An 11194-nucleotide genomic window follows, 5' to 3' on the forward strand; every position below is an offset into this window, starting at 1 on the left:
GTCTGGATTGAGGCAACTCCACGGGAGGAGGCTTGGGGTGGAGCCTCCACCCAAACATGCCAGACTCTGGGTATATGGATGCCGGGTGGAGTGAAGTTTCCACCCAAACCGAATCAAATCAAGCTAGGCTGGACATTCAGAGGAAAGAATAAGTTTCTGTGTATTTATTTGAGAGCTAGGTGGCAAATTAAAAAAAAAAAAAACCAAAAAAACCCCCCAAAACGACAACAAAGTTTCTGTCTTATCTGAGCTATTGTTATATTGAGCCTTTAAGACAGTCTAAAACCTGGCGGGATGGTGCAGTGGGTAAAGCACTTGTTTCATAAACCCAAGGGCCCGAGCTCAACACCTGTTTCCGATGGGAAGGTGGAAGGAAGGAACCCGCCCTTCACATATGTGCTTAGGCATGCCCCTTTCCCACATGCCATACAAAAAAAAAAAAAATAAGTAATGACCATTTTTTAAAAATCTAGAACCAAACTTGTAAATCTATTTTTTTCCCTGTTTTCTGATATGGAAAATGATCCCCTTGTCACGTGTAAATTTACCGGACCTCAGTTGAAGTGGCCATATGAGAATTTTCAGTTCTTCCACCCAGGAAAGTGACTGGTCCATCTTTTGTGATGGGAGAGTCAAGGAATGCAAGCCTAGTTACTGGGCATCCCCAGGGAAGGACATTCCCAGAGGAGGTCATCTACTTTCCTGACCCAGGCTTATGCTCTGAGTTCAACCAGGCCTAGAGGCTTATATGTGGCACCTCAGAAAGACATACATTATAGCATGGAAGTAGATTAGCAGGACGTCCATGGCCACCAGTTGCCAACTCCTGGACTCACTTCAGTGGCAATCCTTAAGTCCGAAGTCACATTTGAACACCATTTGAAATGACTATGGGTGAGATTCTAGGCACAGCCTGAGGTAAAATCCCTCTCCATCACCAGCGAACCTGTGAAACCCAGTTATCTTCACGCTCTCAGAACAAAATGGCTAGATTCTCCCTTTCTGAAAGGGAGACAGGGAAAAGGAAGAGATGACAGGCCCCAAGCAAGCCCCAAACCTAACAGAATAAGCACTCCACACATGGAAAGCTGAAGAATGACCTCTTCAGATGCCACTGTCTGTCCTTTCTTCTCTGCTAGGACAGTGGTCCTGCCTCTGTGACCAATTGGGGTACTATTCCAATCTTCTGGAGGGACTAAGCCTGGTGTTTTTCCACCACAGTCTTCAAGCTTTCAAACTTGGAGTTTTAATACGCAGCACTCAAACTCTGAGAAAAGCGCATTTTTACCTTCCAATAGCTCTACGATCTCATCAACAATAATCATAATTTTTAAAAAGGTCACAAAATTAGCTGGGCAGTGGTGGCACAGGACTTTAATCCCAGTACTCAGGAGGCATCTCTGTGAGTTCAAGGCCAGCCTACAGAGCTTCCAGGATAGGCTCCAAAACTATAGAGAAATCCTGCTTTAAAAGAAAAGAAAAAAATAAAAACAAATCAATCAATCAATAAATAAAAAAGGCCACAAAATTGACTTCTCCCTCTTCCTTCTCTCCAGCCTTCTTTCTTCTCCTTTTATTTGGTTTCTGAGACCAGGTCTTGCTAAGTAGTTCTTGTTGATCTAGAACTCACTAGGAAGACCATGCCCACAAAGGTGCAACAATTTTCTTGCCTCTGCCTCACAGGTTCTGGGATCAGAAATGTGTACTGCCATATCTGTCTTGAGACAGGGCTTATTATGTAACCCAGGATGACTTTGAACTAACCATCTTCTTACCTCAGCCTCCCAAGTACTAGGACTGCAGGAATTAACTACCGCACCCAGCATGGCGAGCGCACCTTACTCTGCTCCTCCTTCCCCCTCCCTCCCCACTGGTATCATCTGTTCAGTGCACAGCTGACCCTTACAACACCAACGTCCTTCTGGAACCTGGGCTGTGTCAGCCGGCCACACACTGAGGGAATGACCCCTTTGGAGCTTTCTCAGTTTTTCACAGGGCGGGTAGGGTGAGAATTTTCTAAATCTTTTACATTCCAGTTCCCTTTGCTTAACAATTCTGACTTCAAAAAAAAAGTTCTTTCTTCTCATGTTTTATTCCAGGACCCGAGGTTCTTCTCAACACTTGGCTTAGAAATCTATCCAGGTAAATGGCTAATTTTCCCTCCTCTCCACCTCCCCCACCCCAAACAAACAAACAAAACACACACACACACACACACAAAAAACGCTAGAGCATAAACTTGGGCTCTCTGCTCGGCAAGAACTATCTTTTCCTACCCTGTCTGTTGGAGTCCTGGTCACGATGGAGTCACCACCCACATGTTTACCAGGCAGGCTGGTTAAAACTCTCTAAGACACATTGCAGTTTTCTTCTTTCCTCTCGGAGTTCCCAGGAGACATGATTTTAAAGTTCCTTCTCGTCAATCTGGGCTGCTGGGCCAGTCTCGTCTAGGCCAATTCCAAACCTCCTTCCGCGTCACCAAGTGCGTATATAGAACCACCGCACTTCTCAGCACCAAGCAACATCTTCACACACACACACACACACACACACACACACACACACACACACACACACACGGGACGCAAGAGCAAAATACCCGTATGCTGAAAAGTTCTCACAAAGCTGCGAAGGCGCCAGCCCAGTGTCTGCTAAGGGTTCTCCTGTTTCTAGAATGCCAACCTCATAGCACAAAGAGAGCAAGCTGATACCATGCCAGGGTAGGTGCCGGAAGGAATCAAAGCTCCACACCCATGTTTACTGAGGCACCATTCACAACAGCCAAGATAAGAGTCAGCCACACAATGCAGTTTTATCCCACCATAAATACGAATGAAAGCATGCCGTTTCAGGGAAATGAATGAACAGGAGAACATCGTGTTAAGTAAAACAAGCCAGACTCAGAAAGACAAAATTACATGTTTTCTCTCATGAGTGATTTAGATTTAGCAACAACAAAAAGATAAGTAAACAGAAGGGGAGACCGACTTAGGAGGAGAAGGAAGCCGGTTAGAGGGGCATGGGGAGGCAAGCACAATCAGAGCATTACATGTGTATGAAATTGTTATAATGAAACACGGTATTCTGTAAAATTAATATAAACCATGTTGGAACACAGCCCAAGAATGAAGTTGTGTGAGAATTTTGTTTTGTTGTTGTTGTTTTTCTGTTTTTCAAGACAGGGTCTCTCTGTGTAGCTTTGGTGCCTGTCCTGGAACTTGCTCTAGTAGACCAGGCTGGCCTTGAACTCACAGAAATCCACCTGCCTCTGCCTCCCGAATACTAGCATTAAAAGTGTGAGCCACCACCACCCCAGCTGTTGTGTGAGAATTCTGAGTGCTTGTGAGAAAACGCCAAGAAAACAAGACAAGAGTCTTGGTCACTGCATGCCTTTCATCCCAGCACTCGGGAGACAGAGGCAGGCGAATCTTCTGTGAGTTCGAGACCAGCCTGGACTACAAAGTGAGTTCCAGGACAGCCAGGGCCACACAGAGAAACCATGTCTCGAAAAGCAAAACAAAACAAAACAAAACAAAAAAAACCAAACCAAAAAACAACAAAAAGAGTCAAAACACAGAATTGATGTTGGAACGTGTTTTCGTGCTCCTCCCCAGGTGTATCGGAAAGGAGTGAGCTTATTTCAGCTGTTGTTACTCACACGACTCTATAGAAAGACCTGCTTTTGCCATGTGTGGCTTGTCCTTGTGATTGTACTCCTTACTCGGGTGACTCTTAACCCACAGAGTATAAAGTGTGACGCACTGAATGAAGCTGGCTATTGCACGAGACCTTAGTTCGCCTCATTTTTAGGCCCTGCCCTCCCAGGTTCATTTGGCCAAGCAGATCCGTAAACACCCATGTATATGTACACACACACACACACACACACACACACTCACACAGAGGTGGGGAGGGAGAGGCAGAGACGGGGAGAAAGAACAAACTAGCACTCCAGCTTCATACAAGGACACTAATCCTATTCAGGAGCTCTGCCTTCCTGACCAGTCACCTACCAGAGGTGCCATCTTCTAAGGCCACCACCACATTGTGGTTGTGATTCCAACATGAATGTGGGGGGGACACTAACAGTCAGTCCCTAACAGACAGACTATTATAAGCTGCAGAGGGGCATGCTGGGGAATCTCCAGTCACAGTGTAACTGGAGAAAACAGTGGTGAACGGTTTAGTGAATGAGGGCAGGGGATTCTCTGGGCTCATCACTCTCCCCAGCCAAGCGGGGTTTGGAAATAAATGGACTCTGGAGCCCCCTTCCCAATAGTGATCCCATAAGTCACCCTCTCAGGGTCGCCCTTTCTCCACTTTTATATATTGAAAAAACAGAAGCACAGAGTTAAATTAGAATTCAGAAAACAAAATGGAAACAGTAAACGCTGTGCACCAGCCTTCACTAAAGTTAAGCTCTAGAGTAGGGTGTGCGAGCTCACCTGTATTCCCAGCACCTGAGGAGGCTGAGGCGGGAGGATCCTTGCAAATTTGAGGCCAGCCTGTGCTACAGAGCAAGACCGTGTCTTTAAAAAGTTATTTATATTTTATGTCTGAGTGTTCTGCACGTACACCTGCAGGCCAGAAGAGGGCATCAGATCCCATTATAGCCGGTTGTGAGCCACCCCGTGGGTGCTGGGAATTAAATTCAGGTCCTCTGGAAGAGCTGCCAGTGCTCTTAACCGCTGAGCCACCTCTCCGGCCCCAAGACTGCATCTTTAAAAAGCAAACAAAAAATTAAAGCTCTAATAATAATTATTATTATACTTTCAAGGACACATGCTTATTAAGCCCTTGATTACTGCCAGGAATAAAGGACCCTCTGAGTTAAATAATTTAGCAATCCCACAACTAATCATTCTCCTGGGCACAACTCTAAAAAGCAGGTCCTGGGAAGAATTATCTTCTTTCTCCCACCTCATCTCTCTATCTCTCTCTCTTTCTCCCTGTGTGTGCACGCGCGTGTGTGCATGCACATGTGTGTGTGTGTGCATGTGTGTGTGTACATGCAAGTACATGTCCTGGAAACATGTCCATGGAAACAGAGGATAACTTATAGGAGTCGGTTTTCTCCGGGGATCAAACCCAACTGTCAGTCTTGGGGGCACGCATCTTTACCTGCTAAGCCTTTTCCCAGCCCCTAAGGAGAATTCTTATCAAGAACACATCTTCCCTTCCTCCTCCTCCAGCACCTCCTACTTCTTTTGTTTAGTATGGTTACCACAAATGAAAATGCACTAGCCTCTAAATTTAAGCACATAGTCTGGTGACAAGGAGTGACTAGCCAATTATGATGCGCTGGGTTCTAGGACTTGTTTAAACCAAGTCATGAAGCCAGGTGTGGTGCCGTGCACCTTTGAGCCCAGCACTTGGGAGACAGAGGCAAGCAGATCTCTGTGAGTTCTAGGCCAGCCTGGTTGGTCTACAGAGTGAGTTCCAGAACAGCCAGGGCTATGTAGAGAGACCCTGTCTCAAACAAACAAAAAACTAAGTCATGGGAAGCTAGCAGCAGTTACTGAACCAACATGAGCAGATGGGGACAGGAAAGGCTTCCTGGAGAAGATGACAGAGGAGACGGGGCTGGTGAGTTAAAGTCACATAGTGAACAGGAGAACATGGAAGAGGCCCTCAGACACAGGTGTGTTGCGTGGTGACTGACAGCAGGTGAGGAACATGACCACTACAGAGCTCATTTATTCCAGGCTGCCAATGAGATGGCCCAGGAAAGGAGGTCTTTGTAGATTTGTCCGGGATGGGGCCCACCAGGAATGCACTTGGGACCAAAGGTCAGAGGGGGCTGTGAATTTGAGGCCAGTCATAGCTACATAATAAGATCCTGTCTCAAAAACAAAGAGGATGTTTTAAACTCTAAGATGTCTGGAGCTGTCCTCCATGCACAGTTGAATCACCCACTGGAGGGACGAGATTGGTTATGCAGCTGTCCTTGGGCAGATCTGTTATGCAGATTTGGTTAAATACAAGAGGTAAAAAAAAAAAAATACAGGGCGGTGGTGGCGCACGCCTTTAATCCCAGCACTCGGGAGGCAGAGGCAGGCGGATCTCTGAGTTCAAGGCCAGCCTGGTCTACAAGAGCTAGTTCCAGGACAGGCTCTAGAAACTACAGGGAAACCCTGTCTCGAAAAACCAAAAAAAAAAAAAAAAAATAAGAAAAAAAAAATACAGCTGGAGGTGTAGCTCAGTTGGTGAAGTATTTGCCGAGCATACACAAAACCTTAGTCAGAACATAAAGGCAGTATGATAAGTTCAGGTCTATCCTTGGCTACATAGCAAGGTGGAAGTCAGCCTAGAGTACATAGGACTCTGTCTCAAAGAAAGAAAGAAACCTCTTGAGTTTTCATAAATAGAAGTTTGGATAATAAATCCCCAGTAATGTAAGCCATGCTTTTCAAGGCATGGATTTTGTTTTGTTTGTAGCTTACTTCTTGGAGTCCAGGACAGAATACTCGATGGTCATTTGTTCAGTAAGTGAGGGAACTAGCAGAAAAGAAGCATATATTCTAAACGTGCTGTTCGCCGACCTTTGTCCATCCCTTTTGGGTTGGCCCTGATTACAACAGCATTTTTGGCTCACGTCTGAAGCAGACAACAAATTTTTTTTTAAGTTGTATATTAACCAGGTTTTTCAATGGTTATGTAAATGAAAAGCAGCCTTCAAGAGGTAACACTGAAACTTTAATTGCAAAAGAATATCTGAACAAAATTAATAGTCTTCTTGTTAGCCTTTCATTACTCTGACAAAATACTGGAGGAAAATCAATTTTGAAAGAGCGAAGTAAACAAACCTTCCTTTCAATTTTCAGAGATTTTAAACCTGTCACAGTCAGTTAGCCCACTGCCTTTGAGCCTGCGGCAAGCAGATACTCAGTGCAAGAAGCTCGTGGTGGAGCCCAGCCAAAACTGGTCCCTTCCTCATAGCCAAGAAGCCAAGGAGAGAGAGAATGAGGCTAAGGTCCCAGGAGCACCAGTGGCCTTCCTTCCTTCGTCTAGGTCATCCTCAAAGTTCCACTCCTGTAGTACCCCAGGCCTTGGGGACGTCTAACTGGGAATAATGGGACTGTTTGATTCTCTCACATCTGCCTCACCTTACAAACCAGAGACAACTTGCAAAGGTCAGATGCATCGTCTGCAGAACACCCCACTGCTACACATCTTCCACTCCAAGCTGCCCTCTTAACATCTGCCCTGTGATTCTCACTCTATTTAAAAAGGCTTATATTTTTGGAATTGGCTCCAAAAATACTGATGTCAAGGGAAAACAACTCATTTGAATAAAAAAATCATTTTCTAAAAATAATAAAATTTAGTTCTTTTTTTCTTTTCACAGGGTTTTGTTATGTTGCCTAGGCTGGTCTTGCTTGGTTTCCTGAACTCAAATGATCCTCCTGCCTCAGTCTCCCAAGTAGCAGATACTATGTACTACCAAGGCCAACCAGTAGCTACATTTCTTAAACTCCCCCTGCTCTGCCTCTCCATCTGTCTGTGTAGTCATGACAATGATTTCTCACCGTCCTCGAGGCTGGGAAGCTTGCGGGCTCCATGACTGCTCAGGGCAGCTGTGTGTTCTCATGCCGACCCTCACACTGCAAGAAACAGAGAAGGGGCCAGTGTCTCTGAAGCCTCCTTTGTAAGATCCTCAATCTCATCCCACGGGAGAGGCCCTCAAGACCTGGTGATTGATTCCCTGCCGGTCCGATCTCTTGACACTAACGCACTACAGAGTAAGTTAGCGGACACAGTCAGACCATTGCACCATTCGTGAGATAGCAAAACCAGGCAATCAGAAGTGCATTTCAACAGCTGAAACTGATATTTTTCTGTAGGGGTGGAGGCTGGCGGGGAGTGTTTGGAATAATGCCTGTAAATAAACCACCCATACAATCTTCTAGTTGAGAGCTACAAGCAAAACATATTCAAATTCCTTTACAAAGAAAGTTCCTTGAAAACGTTGTTTTGGGGAGGGGGAGGAAAAATTTTTTTAGGTGAGGCCAATTTTTTTTTTCTTTTTTTAAATCTATGATCACAATCCAAATAATTTAAAATGCAAAGTTGGAGAAAGAAATGGAAACGAATGTGGAAGCCAGGTCCGCGCGCACAAAAGGGAGTGGAAAAAATTCTTTCCTATTATGCTGACCACATTCCTCTCCTAAAACATAAGCTCTCAGCTGAACCAGTATTATAATACAATAGGCGTGTTTTTATCCAGGATGGCTGGACAATGGGTCCTCCTACTTCTTTTTCCCAGCACTGGGGTTGAAGGCAGGGCTTCCTGCATGCTGCGCGAGCCCTCCACGGTTGAGCTGCAGTCAAGGCCCACTTTCTAATTCAGATGAAATTAAATTGCTTGGGCTGCCCTAGAACTGACACTCTAACCCAGGTAGGATGTGAACTTGGAATCCTGCTACCTCAGCCTCCCAAACAGCTGGGAGGCCTGAACCATGTTCCTCGCCTACCTAATTTCAGTGTGGGGCTGAGTTACCAGGTACACTACTCAAGACTTCATTTTTAAATCAGCTTAATGCCTAACTAATTTGGGCTTCCTTTAATCCTTCTTTAATTCAGAAAAACACACAGAGGGTTGTTTTGTTTTTCTTCTTTTGACTTCCTGTCTTCATTGTTACTTGTAGTAGTTCTGTTTCCTGTTGTAAAAATACATCTGATGCTGCTTTAAATACAAGCTTGGGCTGGGATATAGCTCAGTAAGTACAGTGGCTCACTTAGCAAGGACAAGGCTCTGGTTTCAAGGCACAGAGATGTATAAAATTAGACATGGTCAGGAATGCCTGCAAGCCTAGCGTTTGGGAGGTGGAGGCTGGAAGACCAGAGCTCAAGGTCATCCTCAACTAGGTAGCAAGTTCAAAGCCAGCCTGTGTGAACTCACAGGACTGTGTGAGGCTGTCTCACAAACAGGAGCCACGTGCTCTTTAACTCAAAGTTTCGGAGGCTGGAAATACAAAATCTTACAACCCCTGGAGGGGACCCTTTAAGCAGAATTTCAGCATGGCGGATGGCATCATGGCAGGAACATAGATGCACAGGGAGAGATCACGCCGGCAGAGAGACTGGAAGCCTGAAGCAGGGAGGAACCAGTCTGGTCTTTCAATTCAGAACAGCCCATTCTTGAGAGAACTAAGGTCCCAAGAGAACTGCATTAATCCTTTCTGAGGGCTAATGACCTAACCACCTCCCTCCCACTCGGCCCTACTACTTTGTACATTCTCAGCTAGGGTTTCTATTGCTCTTGAAGAGACACCATGACCACAGCAACTCTTATAAGGAAAACATTTAATTGGGGCTGGTTCACAGTTTCAGAGGTTTAGTCCATTAACTTCTCAGTGGCGTGTAGGCAGATATATGGTGCTGGAAAACGAGTTGGGAGGAGTACTTGATCAGGACACGGAAGCAGACTGGGTGTGGCCTCTGCGCGCGCGCGCGTGTGTGTGTGTGTGTGTGTGTGTGTGTGTGTGTGTGTATATATATATATATATGAGCCCTCAAAGCCCGCCTCCACAGTGATGCACTTCCTCCAACAAGGCCACGCCCGCTGCAACAAAGCCACACCTCCTAGTAGTGCCACTCCCTGTGGGGGACGTTATTTTTTTTCAAACTACCTCAGTGCATGTATGTGTTTATGTGTGACTTCATATGTATGCAGGAGCCAACCTCAGGTGACACTTGGGTTGCTTTTGAGTAACTCAGTTTAACATGGAACTTGCTAGGCTGTTTGGTCCGATCCTTTCACCTCCCTAGTGCTAAGGAATCCATGCACACCACTACACACGGGTTTTTTATACTGGTTCTGGAGATGAGACTCGGTCCTTATGTTCTTACAGTAAGCACTGTGCCAGCGGGGTGGTTTGCCTCCCTAAGCCCTATCCCTATAAGAGTCTACTAACACTCCTCTACACTAGAGACCAAGCCTCTGGCACATGGACCTTGGGAACATAACCTCCATCCATCCAAACCATAACTTTACTTACTCCTTTAAGGCCAAACTCTTCACAGCCTTCAGAGACCTCTTGCTCTGTCTGACCTTTGCCTTGTCCTCCTCCTTCACCATTCTGCCCCCTCTCCCACCCCACTCAACGCCTCCAGCGACTTCTCTGCTTTTTCGGGGTTTCAAGCCCATCCTTTCCCAGGAATGTACCCTCCCTTTGTCTTATCAACAGTCACATTTCCATTGATGGTCCTTTCTTCCCCAGACCACTCTCCCTTAGCACACACAACCTCGAGGGCAATGTTAGCACTTGATAAGCACGTTCTAGGAGTCCTGGCCTGACTGACTGTATTCTACACCCTGCTGCCTCCTAGATTGGAAGCCCTGAAAGATAAGATCTGTATCTTAAAAGTCTGGTACAGGGTCAATACTCAGTAAACAACAGCTAAATTCAATGAAATAGGTTCACCTGTAAACTGCATTCCTTATCAGCTTGTTTTCTTATATTTTTATTAGATATGAGAAATGTATTTAATATTTAATTATTTAATAACAATTTTAATATAAATAATTAAAAGTTATTTGGGGTCCCAGATATAGATAATCCTTAGCACCATCAAAAATTAAAACAAAAATTAAAAAAAAAACTATCTTTTACCAGGGCATAAGGTATCGCCAGGGGATCAGGAGTTTGAGGTCATCCTTAACTACATGGTCCATTCTGAGTTGCAGGAGACCAAGACTCAGAAATAACGAAGTGGCCGAGATTCACGAGTCAGGCAGAACTGGACCCTAATCAGCACAGTTCCATATAGAGACAGAGAGGAGAAGGGAGGCTTTTGTGAACTGTTTGCAGAAACAAGGCAAAGGAAACCTCTGATTGGTTAAATCCTGATAAGAGGTTAGCTGCTGGCTTCTGATTGGCAAAATTAAAGTCTCCTTGCAATACGGACAAAGTTTTATTTTAACAGCCTCCCAATACCTTATTTGTAGTGGTCATCGCCTTGCCGAGAGGTAACCCGGGACCTCGCACATGTTAGGCAGTGTTCCTACCACAGAGTTCAGCTCCTAGCCCGTAACTAATTATTCTAAGAAGATGAATACTTATTAGCCTTGTCTGAAGTATTGGACGGCTCTTGCCCTCTTGATGCTTAGAATCTAATGGGAAAGAAAACAAAATTTGGGTTATCAGGGTCTTTGGTTTCCTATATGAATGCTTTAAAAATAAGCATCTTC

This window comes from Arvicola amphibius, chromosome 14, assembly GCF_903992535.2.
Source record: "Arvicola amphibius chromosome 14, mArvAmp1.2, whole genome shotgun sequence".
In the NCBI taxonomy this organism is placed as follows: domain Eukaryota; kingdom Metazoa; phylum Chordata; class Mammalia; order Rodentia; family Cricetidae; genus Arvicola; species Arvicola amphibius.